Source organism: Heterodontus francisci, chromosome 22 (assembly GCF_036365525.1).
Source record: "Heterodontus francisci isolate sHetFra1 chromosome 22, sHetFra1.hap1, whole genome shotgun sequence".
Taxonomy (NCBI): domain Eukaryota; kingdom Metazoa; phylum Chordata; class Chondrichthyes; order Heterodontiformes; family Heterodontidae; genus Heterodontus; species Heterodontus francisci.
In genome coordinates this window covers 67,907,241-67,930,160 of record NC_090392.1, presented here as the reverse complement: position 1 = coordinate 67,930,160, position 22,920 = coordinate 67,907,241, and the positions used below count along the sequence as shown (strand labels likewise).

Here is a 22,920-nt window from a genome sequence, read left to right as displayed (position 1 = left end):
AGGGTCAGAGGGACCTTGGTGTACTTGTCCATAGATCACCGAAGGCAGCAGCACAGGTAGATAAGGTGGTTAGGAAGGCATATGGGATACTTGCCTTTATTAGCCGAGGCACAGAATACAAGAGTAGGGAGGTTAGGATGGAGCTGTATAAAATGCTAGTTAGGTCACAGCTGGAGTACTGTGTCTTCTTTGGCCTCCTTATCTCGAGAGACAATGGGTAGGTGCCTGGAGGTGGTCAGTGATGTGTGGAGCAGCGCCTGGAGTGGATATAAAGGCCAATTCTAGAGTGACAGGCCCTTCCACAGGTGCTGCAGAAAAATTTTTTTGTCAGGGCTGTTACACAGTTGGCTCTCCCCTTGCGCTTCTGTCTTTTTTCCTACCAACTACTAAGTCTCTTCCACTCGCCACACTTTAGCCCCGCCTTTATGGCTGCCCGCCAGCTCTGGCGATCGCTGGCAACTGACTCCCACAACTTGTGATCAATGTCACAGGACTTTATGTCGCGTTTGCAGACGTCTTTAAAGTGGAGACATGGACGGCCGGTGGGTCTGATACCAATGGCGAGCTCGCTGTACAATGTGTCTTTGGGGATCCTGCCATCTTCCATGTGTCCAGTTCTGGTAACCATATTATAGGAAGGAGATTCACCAGGATGTTGCCTGGGCTGGAGCATTTCAGCTATGAAGAGAGAGACTGGATAGGCTAGGGTTGTTTCCCTTAGAGCAGAGAAGGCCGAGGGTGGACCTGATTGAGGTATACAAAATTATGAGGGACATTGATAGGATAGATAGGAAGAAACTTTTTCCCTTAGCAGAGGGATCAATAACCAGGAGGCATAGATTTAAGGTAAGGGGCAGGAGGTTTAAAGGGCATTTGAGGAAAAACTTTTTCACCCAGAGGGTGGTTGGAATCTGGAACACACTGCCTGAAGGGGTGGTAGAGGCAGGAACCCTCACAACATTTAAGAAGTATTTAGATGAGCACTTGAAATGCCATAGCATACAAGGCTACAGGCCAAGTGCTGGAAAATGGGATTAGAATAGTTAGGTGCTTGATGGCCGACACAGACACGATGGGCTGAAGGGCCTGTTTCTGTGCTGTATGACTCTATAGATATATTTCTTAATGCCAAAGAGATCAAGGGATATGGGGAGAAAGCGGGAGCAGAGTACTGAATTAGACGATCAGCCATGATCTTTTTTGAATGGTGGAGCAGGCCTGAAGGGCCTACTCCTGCTCCTATTTTCTATGTTTCAATGTTTCAATCCAACAGCTTCACAGTCACCTCTCAATAAACCTTCTTCGGGCACAAGGTTGTGTGCTGAGAAAGGTACAGATGAAAATTCAATGTTTAGATTTTTTGGCTGACATCCAGCCTATCTAGTATTGAGAGAGTTAGGTTCAATGCTCTGTTTTTATAGGCCTGCAAGCACTTTTCATAAATAATAAGATGGTGTGTTACAGATCAGCAGTTTTTCAAATGACTTAAATTTGTCATCTTTTACTATACCAACAAAAGTTTATGCAAGAGCCAAGACTGAAGGAACGTTAACTATGCACTACTGATAGCCATTAGCATATCCACAGAGTGAACAGTGACTACATTTCCCTAGTATCTCATTGGCTGTAAAGCACTGTGCGACAGCCTGTGTCATGAAAGGTGCTATATAAATGCAAGTCTGTCTTTCTTCACTGCTTGTCCAGTCAGGACCTTCCTCTCTGTTCGAACACTAGCTATCTGGAATGGGAAAATTGTCATCAGCCGTGACCTGGAGTAGTGCAGGCTTGACAGTCAAAAGTATTGGATTATCGAATCTGCCAGACAAAATTCATTTGGTTCTGTACCTCCATCCCCACACAGGCGAACTTGGAGATACTTCAAACCTACTTGTTCAGTGGGTAACTGATAAAAGCTCAAACTTGTGCTAGCTAGATGAATAGTAGTGACCAGGACCTCCTCAGGAGCAGCACAGTAAGTAGCTCAACTGAATTATATGGTTATAAAATTAGAATAATCCCAAACGGTTTTAATGTTTACAGTGAAGACACATTACAGTACCAAATATTTCAGTGTGTGGGTAAAGCAAGGCAGGGCAGCTCAAGATTGAGACCAAGATTGAATTCAGCGATCATAACAGCCATTGTTTGGTAGATTTTCATTTCCAGTTGAATTGAGTCCTTCACAGAAAGGGGATAATGCAGAGATTAGTAATTTAGGCAAATTGAGTCTGTGTGGGAACTTAACACCATCAATTCTGGATTACCAGGTCACATGAGCCCAGGTCTGATGCAATGCACAAATTCTCCACATTGTTTAAACAAGGTGTTTAATCCTGGTCCTCTAATTCTGGCCTGTTGTGCATCCCTGATTTAAAATCGCTCCACCCATTGCCAGCCATGCCTTCAGTTGCCTAGGACCCAGGCTCTGGAATACCCTCCCTCCAACCTCTCCACCTCACTTTCCTCTAAGACACTCCTCAAAACCTCTTTGACCAAGATTTTGCTCATCTGACTTAATATCTCCTTTTGTGTCTTAGTGTCATACTTTGTTTTATAATGCTCCTGTAAAGCACCTTGGAACATTTTATTACATTAAGGGCACCATATAAATATGAGTTGTTGTTGTTAGTCCAGAAAGGCTATTCTCAATTATACTCAGTTGGCAATTCAGAATTTTATACTATTAATCTGAATGGCTCCACTTTTAACAGCTATGAATTTATGTCCACTCCGAATAGATTGAAGTTGCATGAACATATTTTACTTTTGAGTTCAAACAGTTGTCAGGGAGAGGACTGCAACATTTCCTTTTTTCTGTGTCAAGACACTGGACAATCTCATCACCTTCATTGCCAAATGTCACTCCCAAATAGACACTGCAAGGCCAACAGAACTAAGCACGGAAATCTTATATTATACATTTAAACATGACATATTATCGATGTTTGATGACATACGGGTAATGGTCTCATTTTACATTTTGATCTTTAACAATGAAATCTTCCAGGGAGAAATCCACTGCAATGTATAGTTTTCCCAAATGGAAATGCCCCATCAGTTCCAGAGCAAGCTTTTTTCTCAGTGAGGTTCACATACCTTTTAGGAAGAGTACAGGTTATCCCTTGTTCAAAGCATTGAGATTGCCCACAGAGCTGTTCTCCGGGAAAATATTGCCTAATTAATTGACGTACTGGTTACAATAGAATGCTGCTTTCACCATTCAGAGAAAACCTTCATTTTAATTCCCCACAGAGATGTTTTTACTCCAATTTGTGTTCTCACCACAGTTTTTCTATGGTGATCAGATCCTCACTGTACTGTCACTAGGTCCTATAAAAACCATCTCAGTTAATCCTTAAACAGTGCCTTATTTGGAAAAGCTTTCACTCCTGCATTTGGAATTGTTACTTTGTGAAAACTAAATGAGCCTTTCTAAAAAAAAAATCCAGAAACTCTTATGAAAATTTTCACTGGTAACAGCTGCCCCCAAACCAATTTAATAGCCTCTTTGTATTACAGAAACAAACACTGAGGAAGGCTGTTTTATAACACCCTTGGCTCCCAGGTGCTGTGGCATCTCAGTCAAATTTCTATTGCTATTATGTTTTTTTAAAGTTTAATTATCTGTCAAATTAATTTAAAAATTTGCATTGTGCTGAATTGTGACTTCTGATTTATGCACAGTTGTAACATTAACAATGAATCGGACCACTGTCTGCACATTTATTTTAGCACCTGAAGAAATGGAGTCATGCATCTTTAATACCAACAGAGGAGGCGGACAGATTGGAGTCCAGTGAGATTTTTCATTAATGTCGTACTTCTGCCAGCATGATTTTCAAACGAAAATACCATTTTTCAAGTGAAGTTTGCCATTGAAGCTATATCCAATTATTTCTAATGGTGAAGAAATGAAACTCTTTTTCTTCATCGAGCCACCGAGGTGAAAGGCTAAGGCCTGTTGCCATCAGGGTTCTAAAGTAGGATGAAACATGAGAGAAATCAATGATGAGTGGCTCAGTGTTATCATGCTTGGAATTTAGAGACTCGCCTTTCGAGGAGGAAAGGTTGATGAAGGCAAGGCATTTTGATTTTTAGGTCTTGGGTAAGAATTAATTCAAAGACCGTACAGTTCAGAAATTTTACATGATTTTTCAGCCATTACATTTTAATCTTATACAAACATTTCAATAAATATTTTAAACAGGATTCAATCCATGTCTAAACATAATTTTATCCACTGACTTCGATGAATGTTGTACTGAGAAAATGAGCAATTAATGATCATTAGTTAGACCCTTAGCAACTAGAAATGTCTGCCATCTTTGGCACAGCTACCATTCGTGGCTGCCACTGGGACAGAAATGTGCAAAGAACCAACTCAAAGACAGAATTTACTCATTAATCTAGATTTTAAAAAATAATGGCGTGCTTCACTGTCTATTCATGATTACTTTCAAATGTTATTGATAGGCTTAACAAAGCTAATGAGCTAACAATAATCAAGTATACATTTTGCTTGTGGGTTTTTCCAGTGATCACAGCCCAGAAACGTGATGGCATGTTTGATGACAGAGCTCCACGACAATGCTGGTATGCTCATTTATAAAGCAGAGGGGTGAAACTCAAACTTAACCTGTTTTCCAGCTCAATCCCAGGCAGGTCTACTCTCTGGTGTGCTCAAAGTGTCGACTATACTCTAAGGCAATGGTACTGAATATCTCCCAGGGGTGGACCAGGCAGCTCATGTAATTCTGTCCATTTTTACACTCCCACCAAAGACTATTTGTTAACCTATTACATCTTCAAAGTTCTGCTGAAGAGTCAAACTCAAAAGTGTTTACCCCGCATTCTGTTTCAGATGTTGGTTGATCTGCTGCACCTTTCCGGCATCTTCTCTCGTCAGATCATCAAAAGTTAGTTTAGAAAATGACAGGAACTGGCAAATCAAGTGGAAATGTAAGAGTTGGCCTACTTTCATTTAAAAGCTCAGTTTGTCATTTTACAGCTTTTGTGAAGAATGGAAATGCTTACTGTGCTTCATCATAAAACAGTGGGAAAAAATTCACCAGCCCCAGTCAAGCAATTCTCATCTTCTCAAAAGTGCTGTTCAAAGCATCTTTGTGAGAACGTATTTTATGGAGTCTGCTTTCCTGTTTACAATCCATATTTTATCTCAATGAAACAATACTGAGAGGGGAAGCTGCAGCCACTTCGCTATTTATGTGCCTCCAATGCATCAGTGTGACGCTTCAATTTCCCATCTTATTTATTTTTTATATATTTAGAGATACAGCACTGAAACAGGCCCTTCGGCCCACTGAGTCTGTGCCGACCATTAACCACCCATTTATACTAATTCTACACTAATCCCATATTCCTACCACATCCTCACCTATCCCTATATTCCCCTACCACCTCCCTATACTCGGAGCAATTTATAATGGCCAATTTACCTATCAACCTGCAAGTCTTTTGGCATGTGGGAGGAAACCGGAGCACCCGGAGGAAACCCACGCAGACACAGGGAGAACTTGCAAACTCCACACAGGCAGTACCCAGAATTGAACCCGGGTCGCTGGAGCTGTGAGGCTGCAGTGCTAACCACTGCGCCGCCCCTATCTTCTCCATCACTGTGGTGGTTTTGATTTGATAAATTAGTATAAATTAGTGTCTCAGTTGAAGACAGCTGGTGGCTGTGAGTGGGTGCACTATGAATTAAACTGAGTAATTTAACATAAGCATTTTAACAGTGAACGCACAAAGAACTCTTTTGTACAGAATGAGCTTAAGCTTAAAAGTGTAAAGATCATGTTGCATCACCCATTTATTTGTAAAATCTGGGATAATCATATCGGTATCAGATCTCACACATTTTTAGTTGTTCATGATCTTTAACTATTCTCACAATCCCAGTGAAAATACCTGAATTAGCTCAGTTATGATCCCCTTAGAGACCATCAACAGACCAAAAGAGTTGAATCCACTGACTGACCTGACTTAGGGACCAAAAACCAAATGGACAAGCTTTCACTTTAACACTCAAACCAAAATCAACATAAAAAACATGAACAGTTAAATCGCGATCGATAATCAGATATCTTAAAGGTTACACGTTAATTAGCAGATGCAACAAAGATAGTCCTTACAAATCCTCCAAACAGTCTTATCAGCAAGATGGCATCAAACATTCCCACAGTACAACAAAATCAGGAACTTGCTCAGGTATTTTTCCAGATCCTGTCCTCCAGGAAACAGATGAGGAAGAGAGGGAGCCAGAGGGTGAAAGAGAGAGAGAGAGAAAGAGAAAGAGAGAGAGATACACATAGAAGCAAAAGAGAGAGATAGAAAGAAAACAGAGAAAGAGAGATAGAAAAGGAGAGAGAGGGAGAAAAAAAAAGAGGGGGAGAAAGAGAGGCACAGAGAGAGGAGGAGGAGTAAGGAGGAGAGAGAGAGAGAGAGAGCGAGAGGAGGAGAGAGAGGAGGAGAAGGAGGAGAGAGAGAGAGAGCGAGAGGAGGAGAGAGAGAGAGAGCGAGAGGAAGAGGAGAAGGAGGAGCGAGAGAGAGAGGGGAGAGAGGGAGGAGGAGGAGAGAGAGAGGGAGAAGGAGGAGAAGGAGAAGGAGAAAGGAGGAGGAGAGAGAGAGGGGGAGGAGTAAGCAGGAGGAGGAGAGAGAGAGGGGGGAGGAGAGGAGCAGGAGGAGAAGGAGAAAGGAGGAGGGGAAGGAGGAGAGAGAGAGAGGAGGAGTAAGGAGGAGAGAGAGGGAGAAGGAGGAGGAGGAGAGAGGAGACAGACAGGGAGAAAGAGTGCGAGAGAGACAGAGAGAGAGAGAGAGAGAGAGAGAAGGAGGGAGAGACAGAGAGCCAAGGAGAAAGTCAGAGAAGAGGAGAGAGAGAGGAGAGAGAAAGAGAAAGAGGAGAGACAAAGAGGAGAGAGCAAGAGAGATAGACAAAGAGGAGAGAATGAGAGAGATAAAGAGAGGAAGGAGGAGCGAGAGGAGGGAAAGAGAGAGAGAGAGAGAGAGAGAGAAGGAGGGAGAGAAAGGAGAGAGGGAGAGAAAGGAGAGCGGGAGAGAGAGCGAAAGAGAAAACGAGGAGAGGAGAGAGAGAGAAAGTGAAAGGAGAGAAGAGAGACAGAGTGAGAGAATGAGAGAAAGAGAGTGAGAGCGAGAGAGCGAGAAAGAGAAAAAGAGAGGGAGAGAGAGAGAGAGGAGGAGTGAGAGAAGGAGACAGAGAGAGAGACAGAGAAGGAGAGGGAGGGAGAGGGAGGGAGAGAGAGAGAAAGAGAGAGAAAGAAAAACAAAGAGACAAAGAGGAGAGAGCGAGACAGGTAAAGAGAGATAGGAGGAGAGAGAGAGAGAGGGAGAGAAAGGAAGGCAGCAGAGAGAGAGAGAGAGAGTAGGAGAGAGGAGAAGGAGAGAGGAGAAGAGAGGGAGAAAGAGAGAGAGAAAGAAAGAGAGAGAGAGTGGGTGAATGAGAGAGCAAAAGAGAGAAAGAGAGGAAGAGAGGAGAGACAAAGAGAGAGAGACAGAGAGAGAGAGACAAAGAAAAACAAAGAGAGACAAAGAGGAGTGTGCGAGAGGGACAAAGAGAGAGGGGAGGAGAGAGAGAGAGAAAGTGAGAGAGGAGGAGAGAGAGGGAGAGGGAGTAAGGAGAAGGGAGAGAGAGAGGAGGGGGAGAGAAGGAGAGAGAGGAGAGAGAGTGGAAGAGGAGAAGAGAAAAAAGAGAGGAAAAGGAGAAAAAGAGTGAGAGAATGAGAGAGCAAAAGAGAGAGAGAGAGGGGAATGAGAGCGAAAGAGCAGAGAGAAAGACAGAAAGAGAGAGAGAAAAAGAGAGGGAGAACGAGAGAAAGAGGAGCGAGAGAGAGAGACACACACACAAAGGAGAGAGGGAGAGAGAGAGAAAGAGAGACAAAGAGGAGAGAGCGAGAGAGACAGAGAGTAAGGAGGAGAGAGAGGGAGAGAAGGAGAGAGGGAGAGAAGGAGAGAGAGAAAGAGAAAGAGAGAGAGGAGAGACAGCGAAAGAGGAAGAGAGTAGAGAGAAAAAGAGAGTGAGATAATGAGAGCGCAGAAGAGAGAGGAACGAGAGCATGAGAGCACGAAAGAGGAGAGAGAGAAAGAGAGAGAGAAAGAGAGGGAGAGGGAGAGAAAGAGGAGCAAGAGAAGGAGAGAGAAAGAGACAAAGAGAGAGACACAAAGGAGAGAGGGAGAGAAAGAGAGAGACAAAAAAAAACAAAAAGAGAGACAAAGAGGAGAGAGTGAGAGAGAAAGAGATAAGGAGGAGAGAGAGAGAGAAGGAGAGAGGGGGAGAGGAGAGAGAGAAAGGAGAGAGAGAGAGGGGGAGAGAAAGGAGAGAGAGGGGGAGAGAAAGGAGAGAGAGAGAGGGGGAGAGAAAGGAGAGAGAGAGGGGGAGAGAAAGGAGAGAGAGAGGGGGAGAGAAAGGAGAGAGAGAGAGGGGGAGAGAAAGGAGAGAGGGGGAGAAGGAGAGTAAAAGAGGGAGAGAAAAAGAGTGAGGGAGAAAAAGAGAGAGAAAAAGAGAAAAAAGAGCAAGAGAGAGAGAGGAGAGAGAGTGTGAGCGCGGGAGAGCGAAAGAGAAGGGGAGAGAGGGGGAGAGAGAAAAAAAGAGAGAAAGATGGAGAGAAAGAGAGAGAGAGAAAGAGAGAGACAGAGAAGAAGAGAGAGAGAGAGAGAGCAGTGTTGAAAGTGGAGAGGATGGTGTTCAACATTCTAAGGCCGGAGGGGATGAGAGGAGAACAAAGTGCATCTCCTGTTACCCCTGGAAACATCTGGGTCCTGGTAGTGGGGAGGAAGGGAAGGGGATAACCTGTCAGAGATTCTGTTTATTTGGTCATTCTAAGGAGGGTTTGGTGAAGGATAAATAAATGCACTGGGTTTGATGCATAGGACAGGATGCACTGAGAAGTATTCAGCAATTTATCACTGATATAATATTTGGGTTGGCAGAGAGAGTAATAGTTGCCATCTCTGCTTGGATGTGCTGAGGTTCAATGAACCACCAGCAAATCGGTTCTGGTGATTGAGATTGCATAATGTGAATTGTGCAGGTCCACATTAAGGCAGGTTTTTAAATCAAAATGAACAGATTTGAAAAACAATGCAATGACACAGCATAATATTAAAAAGCAGTGTTTGTGTATTGGTTATCCTGGATGGAAAGTATGAATGTTAAAAAGCAATGCCAAAAGAGAACATCGCATCTCAAATTATGAGAGGCAGCCAATGCCAACCTCACTGCCACCTACAGGCATAACAGAAGCTGCAGGTAAACATTGACTTCTTTATAGTGAGTCTTCTCATCAGACTAGGAGCTTGCTTTCCATTTTGACTTGTAAAAATGCAACTATTCAATAGTACATAAGCTTTACTCCACTATATTCTTTTTTAAAAAATCAAACAGCTTAATTTAATTGTGAACGTTACCCTAAATAAAGCAAGCAAACAGAGATGTGAAAATGTTTTGGAGAATACATTCTGCAATACATTCAACTACCCGATTTAATTATTACTTCAGTCAATTGCATTGGGTACAGTGACAATAATAGCACAAGTTTCAGGAATACAGCTCGAGCAGCAACAGAAGGCCTTGAATGTTGGCACCCAAGATGGAGATACCATATTTTTCTGTTGTCAATTGGTTTCAGTTCCTAAAATCTTACTCTATTTATTTTCAATGGTGGTCTTGGTTGAAGAAACAGAAGAAAAGTGGAAAAGAAATCACTCTATAACCAAAGAATAAACTGAAGTGAACTGAATGAAGTCATTTTATATTAATTCAAAAATGCATGAACTTGACACAGCTTGCATTATAAGTTTCCGATAGGCTGTTTCTAAAAAAGACTATGCAAGTAAAGGAAAATCAAAAGATGCTTTTGATTGAGGAGGTCGTGGCATAGTGGGACTGTCGCTGAATTAGTATTTCAAAGCCCAGCTAATTCTTTGACATGGGTTCAAATCTCACTATGGCAGATGGTGAAATTTTAATTCAATTAATTTTTTTAAAAATCTGGAATTAAAAGCTAGTCTAATGGAGGCCATGACAACGTTGTCAATTGTTGTTAAAAACTCATCTGGTTCACTAATGTCCTTTAGAGAAGGAAATCTGCTGTCCTTACCTGGTCTGTCCTATATGTGACTCCAGACCCAGGTTGTCTGTTAAATGGTCTAGTAAGACATTCAGTTCAAGGGCAATTAAGGATCAGCAATAAATGCTGGCCTAGCCAGCGACACCCACATCCCACAAATGTATTTTAAAACAATGTACCTACCACTACCAGAAACATCACATCCCACCAGGAGAGTGATCGTATGAAATGGTTTTGCTAATCTTTCAGTTATGGTCTTCATAAAATGATTCATTATTTAATTATTTATCTCTGCAGCAAGAAGGAGCTGATCTCATTCTTGCCAATCATTTGCAGAGGACCTACTGATCGTAATAATAACTTCCCTGATTTCCTGCCAGTTCTGAAGAAGGGCCACTGACCTGAAACGTTTTTTTTTATTCATTCATGGGATGTGGGCGGCGCTGGCCAGGACAGCATTCATTGCCCATCCCTAATTGTCCTTGAGAAGGTGGTGGTGAGCTGCCTTCTTGAACCGCTGCAGTCCATTTGGGGTAGGTATACCCACAGTGCTGTTAGGAAGGGAGTTCCAGGATTTTGACCCAATGACAGTGAAGGAACGGCGATATAGTTCCAAGTCAGGATGGCGTGTGACTTGGAGGGGAACTTGCAGGTGGTGGTGTTCCCATGTATTTGCTGCCCTTGTCCTTCTAGTTGGTAGAGGTCGCGGGTTTGGAAGGTGCTGTCTAAGGAGCCTTGGTGCATTGCTGCAGTGCATCTTGTAGATGGTACACACTGCTGCCACTGTGCGTCGGTGGTGGAGGGAGTGAATGTTTGTAGATGGAGTGCCAATCAAGCGGGCTGCTTTGTCCTGGATGGTGTCGAGCTTCTTGAGTGTTCTTGGAGCTGCACCCATCAATGCAAGTGGAGAGTATTCCATCACACTCCTGACTTGTGCCTTGTTGATGGTGGACAGGCTTTGGGGAGTCAGGAGGTGCGTTACTTGCTTCCGGATTCCTAGCCTCTGACCTGCTCTTGTAGCCATGGTATTTATATGGCTACTCCAGTTCAGTTTCTGGTCAATGATAGCCCCTAGGATGTTGATCGTGGGGAATTCAGCGATGGTAATGTTGTTGAATGTCAAGGGGAGATGGTTAGATTCTCTCTTGTTGGAGATGGTCATTGGCTGGCACTTGTGTGGCGCGAATGTTACTTGCCACTTATCAGCCCAAGCCTGGATATTGTCCAGGACTTGCTGCATTTCTACATGGACTACACGTTACCTCTGCTTCTCTCTCCACAGATGCTGCCAGACCTGCTGAGTTTTTCCAGCACTTTCTGTCTTTATCCCTGATTGTATTGGCTGACTGCAGATATCTGTATATGATCCACAACTGCTTAAAAGTACAGGTGTCTCCTCAGTGGCATGGACAATGGATGGAGTTCATTTGCAGTCAAGGGAAGATTACAGACTAGTCACCTGGATCGGATGTCTGGCTTCATAAATACTAGCGTTTCCATGAGATCTGAAAACTTCATAAAAATTGAATGCCATGAAATTCTTTTAAATCAAAGAATAAACCCCCAAGCCTTAAATCACCAAGTCTGATTATTTGCTGAAGGCCCTCCTTTGTGTGTCTTAACTTATTCAAAAAGTTCTTTGAACTTCATTTTCTCGAGGCAGTGTTGTAGAATTCACACGCACAGAGGATCAATAGACAAATAAAAAAGGTGCATAATCACCTTGTAGATAAAATCCATGCTTTCAGCAGCTAATATCAGTATCACCAAGATGTTACACATTCAATGAAAGAGGCAACTATTGTTACCATTTCCAAATTAGGAGATAACATTTCTGTTATTATTAAAAGCATGCAATGACATGCATTAAAGGTTGTTCCTCTTATTCTGATCAGGATAAGACTTAATTTTGTAGGTTAAGAACTGATGGAATGATCAGGATGATAGGTAGTCTTAGCCAATATGGTATTAGGTAAATGCACAACAGTAAATAACTGGTGTGATGATTTCTGGCTTGTATACCTCAGAATAGTACAGAATTAACTTCCACATTCGTCCCTCCATGACATGCATGGTCACCCTTTAAATGTAATTGAAGCAACACCATGTATAAACAGGGACTTGAAAATGCAGATATTAATTGGAGAGAATATAAATCCTAAAATCAAAGATAGGAAATATGCTCTTAATAACAGATAGATGTCAGGGAATATTTAAATACTGAAAGCATTCACCCTGGACTTTCTTTTCTTGTCTAAGGGTGCATTTATATTCCAAGTTGAAAGTTGGTGCATAGCAGTTTCCACTTTGTGCAAATGCTACACTTGTGTACTGTAAATTCAAAAGTTAAAGCCTGACCTCATCCAGAATGCCATCTTAACAGTCTCTGTTTCCTTTTGAGCTAGTTAGTGCCTCCTTCAACTTTCCTGTAGATATCAATCCCCTACTCTCATTAAGTGGGACTTTGTGCAATCATTCCTATTGCAACTGATTTCTCCACTTCCTGTTACTTAAGGTGAGATAGTCAGTAATAAGTTCAATAAGCAAGTGAGAAGAAACCTTTTTACCCAGAGAGTGGTTAGAATGGGAAAATTGCTACCATGTGTTGTAATTGAGACGAATAGCATACATGCATTTAAGAGGAAGCTAGATAAGTAGGAATAGAAGCATGTATTGATACGTGGGAGGTGGTTTCTGTGGACCATAAACACCAGCATAGACCACTAGGGCCAAATGGCCTGTTTCTATGCTTTAAATTCTCTAATTCTATTTGTTTTAATCTTTTCTCCTTCCAGAGTAGGGGAAAGACCATAAACAATACTTATAGTATGATATACTCCCTAAAATTCATAATTTTGAAACTATGGCTAGCATACTCCCCATCTTGGATTTAGCCATTAATTTTCTCTCTGGTGAAGATCTTCCACTTTAGGTCTTTATTTCGGCCTGGTGTTACTCCAGTGATATTTACAAGAGGGGTGATCTGTTCAGGTTTTGGATTGAATCCAGGAACTAATGTGGAAATCAGCATTTCACTTGAACCAAAAACTTTTTCTTAAACCACTTATTCACTCTTTTCTGCTTCAGTCAGATCAGGCCACAACTAGAAATTTAGGCTCCATTGATCCTAGAACTGTAATTAAGGATGAAACAAATTAACTTTACACCAATGCCATAGTTGTAGTGTGGATGCAGCCCAATATCTCAGTCTTATGTTTCACAACTCCAGCATGTGAAAAGATGATTTCTTTATTTTCTACGCTTTCTTCTGATAATTGAATCTAAAGAGTTAACCGTGGCTCAGTTGATAGCATGCTTGTCTCTGAGTCAAAAGGTTCAAGTCTTACTCCAGAGACATGAGCACCAACATTTAAGCTGACACTCTGAGGGAGTGCTGCACTGTTGGCCCCATCTGCTTTCTCAGGTGAATGTAAAAGCTCCCATGGCATGGCTTCGCAGAAAAGCAGGGAAGTTATCCCTGGTTTCTTGGCCAATATTAATTCCTTAAACAACATCACTAAGAACAGGTTATCAGTTCATTATCACATTGCTGTCTGTGGGAACTTGCTGTGTGCAAAAAGGGTGGCACAGTTCCTACATTGTAATAGTGACTATAATTTCAAAAAAAGGTATTTCATTGGCTGTATAAAAAAAACTTTGGAATGTCCTGAGGTTGTGATGTTGATTGACGAATAAATAAACCAGGGCACTGGGGCTAACTCCCGTGCTCTTCATCAAAGTAGTGTCGTTGGATCTTTTACGTCCACCTGCGTGTGCGGACAACACCTCTGTTCAACCTCTCATTTGAAATATGGGATCTAAGACAGTGCAGAATTCCGTCAGTATTATATTACAGTGTCAGTCTTGATTTTTAAGATAATTGCTTGTCCTTCAACATTCAACTGGTGTGCGTTTGTCTGCTCCTTGTTTAGCTGCAGATTCAGTTGCAGTGCCATTAAATCTTAGAGCCAGTTTCTCCTCTCCTTGGTAGGACTGAGTTCCCTTTTGAAGCTGTGAATGTTTTGTAGCTGCCAATTGGAGTCAGTCCATTTGTGTTGTGATTTTCCTATAGACGCTACAAAAGCCGATAAATATATCCATAAATATATCCACTGAAATCCAGCAAATTAGACTTTTGCCACCCAGTTTACATTAAGTCTTCTCTCAAAAATGGACAGTCTGATCAAAAAACATATCTACTCAACAGCTGGTGAAGCAACCAATATATAAATTCCAAGAAGGATCCTTTGCATCACTTTTGGTTTTCCTCAATGCTCTACCTTTCCAATTGACTGAGCAAAATCTTTGGCTTGAAGTAGTACATTTGGATTGAAATCTCTCTGCAGACTGTTTAAATTCCTTACCATCAAATTGAGGCTCATTTCCAAGTGCAATCTCAGTAGGTATACCATGTTGAGCAAACTAGAATTTATATTTTATTACTGGTGTACTCTTCAGACTTGCCAGTTTTGTCAAAGGATTTGAAGCACTACCTCTATTATGGGAAGATAGCTGTCAGTGTCTAATTCAAAGATCCACTCCAATCTTCTGCCATCATCTCGAATACTTTGTGAGATTTCAAAGGTTCCTTTGGGTTTGATATTTGATGCATGTTGCGCATTCTGCCATCATATCTTTTATCTGGGCTGACATCTATGACCAAATTGGAACTTCTGTAACTCATTTGCATTTGATCCTGATGGATGATCCTGAGCATCTAACTCTCCTTTTGTTGATATCATCATCTCATCTTTTAAAATAGCTTATCTTTCACATGGATTTCTTCATTATGTCAGTAGTAAGATCTCCGAACAAGATAAACCCTGTGACCCAACATCTAACCTGCCTTCTTGAACCATGTTTGAAAATATTTTGGCATCTTTATCACTCTGTGCTACTTTGTCGTTATTGGAGCTTTTTAAAATCAGAAACTGAAGACACCATGTAACATCAATCTCAATTTCCTCTGTTGTTTCATTCACATAAGGTCGACTTATGCAACCACTATATATAATTGGGATGTGGTACCGTAGTGGTAATATCACTGCACTAATAATTCAGCACCCAGGCTAGTGCTCAGGAGCTATGGAGTCAAATCCCACCATGGCAGATGGTAAAATTTGAATTCAATTAATAAAAATCTGGAATTAAAAAGCTAGACTAATGGTGGCCATGAAACCATTGTCGATTGTTGTAAAATCCATCGGGTTAACTAATTTCCTTTAGGGAAGGGTCTTTACCTGCTCTGGCCTACATGTGACTCCAGACCCACAGCAATGTGGTTTACTCTGAAATGGCCTCGCAAGCTGCTCAATTCAAGAGCAATTAGGGATGGGCAACAAATGCTGGTCTAGCCAGCAACACCCACATCCCATAAACAAATAAAAAAAAGCATCACACACCATAGGAGGAGACCATTCAGCCCATTGTGCCTATGCAGAATCTTTGAAAGAACTATCCAGTTCATTCCATTTCCCTGCTCTTTTCCTGAAAATTTTTCCTTTTTAATTGTTATATCCAATTTGCTTTTGAAAGAGACATCCCTCCACCCTTCCAGTTGGTGCAATCCTGATCATAGGAACTTACCGCATTAAAAAAAACTCTTCGGCCCTCTGATTGTTTTGCCATTACAATTGGCATGCAGTTGGTGTTTCTGCAGCTTCTAAAATTATATTTCAAATAGTTATGAACTGTTCTAATGCCAAGTTTATGTATGAAGATGGAGTGGTAAAATTTCTCACAACCGAGCATTACGGCATGCATTTTACTTTTTGGGTGCTCTTTGGTGTGTTTATCCTTGGGCTAAGAACAAAGAAAGAACAAAGAAAATTACAGCACAGGAACAGGCCCTTCGGCCCTCCAAGCCTGCGCCGATCCAGATCCTCTATCTAAACATGTCGCCTATTTTCTAAGGTTCTGTATCTCTTTGCTTCCTGCCATTCATGTATCTGTCTAGATACATCTTAAAAGACGCTATCCTGCCTGCGTCTACCACCTCCGCTGGCAACGCGTTCCAGGCACCCACCACCCTCTGCGTAAAGAACTTTCCACGCATATCCCCCCTAAACTTTTCCCCTCTCACTTTGAACTCGTGACCCCCTAGTAATTGAATCCCCCACTCTGGGAAAAAGCTTCTTGCTATCCACCCTGTCTATACCTCTCATGATTTTGTACACCTCAATCAGGTCCCTGCTCAACCTCCCTCTTTCTAATGAAAATAATCCTAATCTACTCAACCTCTCTTCATAGCTAGCGCCCTCCATACCAGGCAACATCCTGGTGAACCTCCTCTGCACCCTCTCCAAAGCATCCACATCCTTTTGGTAATGTGGCGACCAGAACTGCAAGCAGTATTACAAATGTGGCCGAACTAAAGTCTTGTACAACTGTAACATGACCTGCCAACCCTTGTACTCAATACCCCGTTCGATGAAGGAAAGCATGCCGTATGCCTTCTTGACCACTCTATTGACCTGCGTTGCCACCTTCAGGGAACAATGGACCTGAACGCCCAAATCTCTCTGTACATCAATATTTCATTTCTGCTTTCACTGAAAGGAACCTTGTGCTTACGATGCAAGTGCAATTAATGCTTCTTCTTGTCCACATGATGTTGTGCCCACTGACACTTTAATAAGTATTTTGATGCCACTTTTATCAGATCATCAAAATAATGTTTTGGTTTTCCCATCCCACTGTGTCCTATATCATTTGGCAGTGGGTTTTTGTAGTCAAGAGATTTGGCATAAACTTGACTGGGTATGTCATTATACTGCAAAATTGTTGAATCCCATTTGATTTTGGCCTTCTGATACACCTCCAACTAGTTAGGACAGCTTTCAAACTCTACTTGTACACAGAACTTAAAGTGAAGTGTTAATAGTCATCTGGTGATCCTGAGTTTTTGCAGAATCTATTAGGCCATGAAAAGGCGAGGGCTTGTGTCTCTTGCCAACTTTCCTGACTTTTCATTCAGCAACTATCAGATCAACAATATGAACCATCTGTTTTGCTTCCAATCTTACGATCATTTAGCTGCCTTATGTACAAAACTAATCCTAATAAATCCTATTATTCACTTTGACTAACAGCTCAGCATTGTCCCTGTGGAACCCATTTACAAAGCCTCTGACAGTTCACCACTGCAATCTCTCTGTTTAATTCCATGCAAAGAGCAACAGTTCTGTCACTTTGATTTTACCCCTTCACCCCCACACCAAAAGCTAACTAATTATCTTAAACAGACTGAGACAATTATTTCAACAAAAATTAGTGGACAAAAATCAGAAGAAGGAGAATAAAGACGGGCAATTGAAGTGGTGTTCACTCTGTAATCACGAACAATTACAATATTACATGAATAACCACCAAAAGCATCATTTCACTTTTTTTTTTACATTTGTGGGACATGGGCGTCACTGGCTAGGCCAGCATTTCTTGTCCATCCCTAATTGCTATTGAACTGAGTGGATTGTTAGGCCATTTCAGAGGGCATTTAAGAGTCAACCACATTGCTGTGGGTCCAGAGTCACATGTAAGCCAGACCAGGTAAGGACAGCAGATTTCCTTCCCTAAAGGACATTCGTGAACCAGATGGGTTTTTACAACAATCGACAATTCTTTCATGGTCGCCGTTAGACTAGTTTTTTAAATTACAAATTTATTAATTTAATTCAAATTTCACATAGGTGAAGAATAATCAAAATAAATATCACATTTATTTTAAATCATGTACATTCAAGTTAGATTTTAAGCACGCAAGTTATGTCAAAGTATTTCAAACACAATGACCCAGAATTGGCTGGAAAGTAATAGGAAGTTTTATGTGCTCACCATTATTCGCGTGCAAACAACCCAACAATTTGTGGCAAGGAAGATATACAATGAGTTGTGAATCGCCAGAAGTTGTCAGATGATTTGCATCACTTTGCTATTAACCTTGTGAAAACAGGAGCTCACTGTCAACCTCTGCATAACTTAAGAAATTGTTGCCATTGCACAATTTAAACAATTTAAGTTCACCACAGAAAGTTAGGGCGGGTACTTAATGATGCAAGGACCCTTTTAAATAATGAGATGAGATTTATTTTCCTGCAATGCTACCTAACCTGTTGTTACGATCACCTGGTTCATGGTTTATATTAATATTTTAGAGGTCACTTTTAATTTTGGTAAATTAAATGTGGAGCTGTAAGAATTTCAAAAGATTGCAGACCACTCAAGAGTTAAGTTCAAAAATCTCTCCATGAGTGCTTACAGAGAGAATTAGAGAGGCGAGAGCCATAAAACCACAGGTGGGCTCATTTAGATAGGCAGTTGGAACCAGAAAGTGTGGAAGAAATTGCTCTGTCATGGTTAGCAATATTAATTATTATGTAGAAATCAGAGATAGTTGGAGGTAGTTAGCTTAAATTGCTATCAGGGACGTCCAATTTGTACCATGTTGCTATGGAGATAGATGTTCCAGGGGGTGCCTATTGGTGTTTCGATCTGTGTGCTTGCTGACAGACAAGCAGTTGGCTTTTGGGAAAGCAATTTGGCTTTTGGAAAGCTGTTGGCTTCAGACAAGCAGTTGGCTTTTGGAAAATCAGCTGACTTTGAAAGCAGGTGGGCTCAGGAGCAAAGAGGCCATCAGGAACCAGGGGTGTTTCTGTTTTGAGACACGCCCGTGCTCAAGCTGGGAAGTCTAGATTCAGGAGGAGTTGGAAGAGAACTGGAGGATTGCATAGCTGATGCTAGGAGGAGAATTGCCAGGAAATCTCATAGCTCGGAAGACAGTTAAGAAATTAAGGAAGTTAAAGTAAATTCCTAAGAGCTGTGGTACACTTTGGAGTGATCCCAGGAGAAGTTAACAAACCACCAAGATCCTGTAATGTATAGGAGAACTCTTAGGGTAAAAGTAACAGTTAAACAGGAGTGTTCTGTTGCAATTTAGAGTTTGGAGTATGCGCCTTCAAATTCTGTTAAGATTTTAAATTTCAAACATAAAGTGTTTCGAAATTGTAATGTTGTTAGTAGTGGTTTGTTTTGTTTAACTCCTGCACAGTAAAGTTTTTTGTTTAAAATGTGAAATCTTGCGGCATAATTCTCAGTAATAACCAGGAATTCGACGTACTCTTTTTGAAGGTTAATGGTCCCCATTGGGATCCTAACACTCTCCAGCCAAGAAAGGCAACAATTGAAACTGTGGAATCAAATTCCTGCAGGTAATAAATTGTTCCTAGACATTTTTGAAATGTAACTTTGTTTCCCTCTATTTATCTTTCTGCATCTAATTTGACTCTAATTCACCCTTATTTCTTTCTCCATCATTCCTCAGTCTCTTTCTCTATCCTTCAATCTAATTGGCTGAGAAGGGAGACTGTTGGCTTCATCATTCATCAAGGTCCCAGATGTCCCTCTGGCCTCACCACTATCACCTTGCGCTTCCAGCAATTAATTTTTTTTTTAACAGGCAAAACTTTTGAGAGCTAAAGAGTGACGGGAAAAACAATGTAACAGGGCATTCAGTGAGATACCCAGCTCCAACAAAATCTGGGCCATTATTACAGGGAGCTTGATAGGAGCAGTTTATCATGTCTGCTTTGGCCTCAACCAAAAATATAATATTGATAGGAATAAAGAGAATAAAGATACGAGCTGTGGAATCATTCATTTTTAATGGATTCTGAATGCTATGGGTAGCACTTCATGAATATTTGAATAGTTGCGTTTACTGACAAGATGTAAAAATGAAGGACCTAAAGGTTTCAAATCTAACTCATGATATTTTGCCACTAAACCCATCAGCCAGGATGACTATGTGGCTCAGTGAATTTACTGGGTCAGACAATGTGAAAGGGTCCTTCAAAGGGAAGATTTGCTGTTAGCTGCTGGCAATTTATTATCCTACAATGAACTACAGCGAGTAGCCAAGGTACAACACAAGCTGAGAATGTGGGGCAGCGATCTCTCTCCATTGTGGGTAAGAACCTGGTCATCAGGTGCGAGGCGCTCACGTTGTTGCTGTACGTGGCGCAGGTCTGGCCCATGCGCTGTGGCGGTCACCCGAGCCATTTTCCGCTTCATCTGGGGATCCAAAATGGACCGGGTCCGGAGGGACACGATGTTCAAACCCCTGGATAAGGGCGGGAAAAATGTACCCAACGTGGCCCTCATCCTGATGACAACCTTCGTGTGCGGCTGCATCAAGCTGTATGTAGACCTCCAGTACGCAAACTCAAAATGTCACTACGTGCTGAGGTTCTATCTGTCCCCGGTGTTGCGAAGGATGGGTCTGGCCACATTGCTGCAGAACCCTCCATTCAGTTAGACCGTTCTGTACCACCTATCCTTCGTGGAAAAGTTTGTGCAGAAAAACATCTTTGACCACCGATCCATCAGGCAGTGGTCTGCACGGAATGTCCTCAAGGCCCTAAAGGAAAAGGAGACAGTGGATCATGTCGGATGGTTCCCCGAGCAGACCGCCAAAATCATTTGGCGGAATGCCTCATCACCAGAACTTTCAAACAAGTACCAAAATGTAACTTGGCTGGTGGTGAGAAGAGCCCTCCCCATCAGATCCTTCCTGCATGCCCGAAGTCTCACCGCACAATGCCCCCGCGGTGGCTGTGGTGGGGAAGAGACGGTTGCTCAACTCCTTCTGGAATGTGTCTTTGCAAAGCAGGTGTGGAAAGAGATGCAGTGGTTTTTGTCGAGGTTCATCCCAAGCAGCTCTGTAACACAGGAGTCTGTGCTCTACGGGCTGTTCCCAGGGACACACACCGAGACAAACATCAACTGCTGTTGGAGGACTATCAATTCGGTGAAAGACGCCCTTTGGTCTGCCCGAAACCTGCTGGTCTTCCAGCGCAAAGAGTTGTCCACGACTGAATGTTGCAGACTGGCACATTCTAAGGTCCAGGACGACATGCTGAGGGACGCACTAAAGCTTGGGGCAGCCGCAGCAAAGGCTCAATGAGGAAGGACCACTGTGTAAGGTCCCCCCACCAAGCTGAACTGAGGGGCTGGATCCATGGGAAACCCCTCGAACTGTATCGGGAAAATTTTGTGTGCTGTAAAATGTAAAAATGTATCTGGCACGACAATGAAATGGAAGGGTTGTGAGGCAACCCATGATTGTATAGAAGGAAACGGACCATCTTTGCACTGTTTGTATTTTTTGACTTGGTGCTGTTTGGTAATGTATTTTTTTTTTTACAGATTTTTATGAATAAAGTATATTTTGGAGATATAAAAAAAAATCCTACAATGAACAATACAATGGCCCTCATCAGCTTCTGGAACTTGCAACAGCTACAGCCTTAGGTCAGCTGTATCATTGTGCTGAATTAAAAACAACTCACACATGAGTTGTAAAGCTTCTGTGGGTAAAAACACCACTAGTGAATTCTCTTCTGTTCAGATCAGAATAACCCAAACTCAATCTGCTTTCACAGGATTTGCGTTATCTTTTGGGCTGTTTAGTTCATACATTGGAGGCTGTTAAGTTATCAGGTGCAATGCACTCAACAGAAACCCAACAACTCAAGTGCAGACCTATTGACCAAGAGAGATACAAGTTTAAATCCCACACTGGTCTACAGCACACTTTTGTTTCTCTTGGAGGGTGATGTCCAGGCGGAGCTGAAACATCAGCGAGAATTCAGAAAGATTTTGGCGAGATTATTCCCATTTTCCTGTGGACACTTCTTGGATGGTTGGCCAAACAGCTCCTCAACAATAGAGGCATAAAAGCTATCAGATGCATGAAATAAGATACCAAAGAAATTTTCATATACGTACAAAGGTGCTGAACAAGAAGTTTTTATTGAACATGTTGGGATTAATGATATGAGCAATCCAATCGCCTCAAAGCGGTATCCTTGACAATGAGATTTAAGTATTATCTGCCTTCCTACCAATGCTGTGAAGGGAGGTCAAAACATAGCTAACTTTTTTTTTTATTCATTTGTGGGATGTGGGCATCGCTGGCTAGGCCAGCATTTATTGCCCATCCTAATTATCCTTGAACTGAATGACTCTTAAATGCACTCTTGCAAGCCAACCACAATTGCTGTGGATCTGGAGTCACATGTAGGCCAGACCAGGGAAGGAATGCAGATTTCCTTATTGGACGAGCATTAATAGTTGCTTTTAAAAATGGGATCTTTTACATCCACCACAGAGGGTAGACGGGACCTTTGTTTTAGATCTCATCCAAAAGACCACACCTTTCACAGGAGAACACTCCTTTGGTAGTGAAATGTCAACCTGGATTTTGTGCTCAGGTTTCTGGAGTAGGACTTGCACCCGCAACCTTCTAATTCAGAGGGCTTGCTTCTGAACGTGAATTATGAAAACCATTGTTAGCCTCGTTGGAATGGATTTTTCTGACATTAAGCAATGGTGTTCACAATGAAGAGTGGGTGGTGTTCTCACTTCGGAGTCAGAAGGTCATGGGTTCAGGTGCTGCTCAAGGGGACCTGAGCACATTAAACCAAGGTTGACACTTCAGTGTAGTGCGAAGGGAGTATTCTACTGTCAGAGATGTGATCTTCTGGATGGGACATTAAACCGGGACCCCATCTACCCTCTTAGGTGGAAATATAAGATCCCATGCCATTCTTTTAAAGAAGAGTAGGGAGTTGCCGCACCCCCTCCCCCCATCACCCGGATGTTTGACCAATATTTATCCCTCAACCAAAGAACAGATTAGCTGGTGATTATCACATGTCTGTTTGTGGGAGTTTGCTGTGCACAACTTGGCTGTCAGGTTTCCTAGATTACAGCAGTGACTACACTTCAAAAATACTTTGTTGGCTGTATAGCATTTTAGAAC

At 42.0% G+C, this 22,920-nt stretch overlaps 1 long non-coding RNA gene across 1 annotated transcript in view; it reads right to left on the bottom strand.

Moving 5' to 3' along the window:
- Nucleotides 1-2,082: 2,082 nt before the first annotated feature.
- The window catches only part of LOC137381634 (uncharacterized), an 83,878-nt gene continuing 63,040 nt past the window's right edge, over nt 2,083-22,920 (bottom strand). The window contains exons 2-3 of the long non-coding RNA XR_010977203.1: nt 3,736-3,975; nt 2,083-2,178 (exon numbers count right to left, since the gene is read on the bottom strand). This is a non-coding gene — a long non-coding RNA (uncharacterized lncRNA). The remainder of the gene's footprint in view (nt 2,179-3,735; nt 3,976-22,920) is intronic.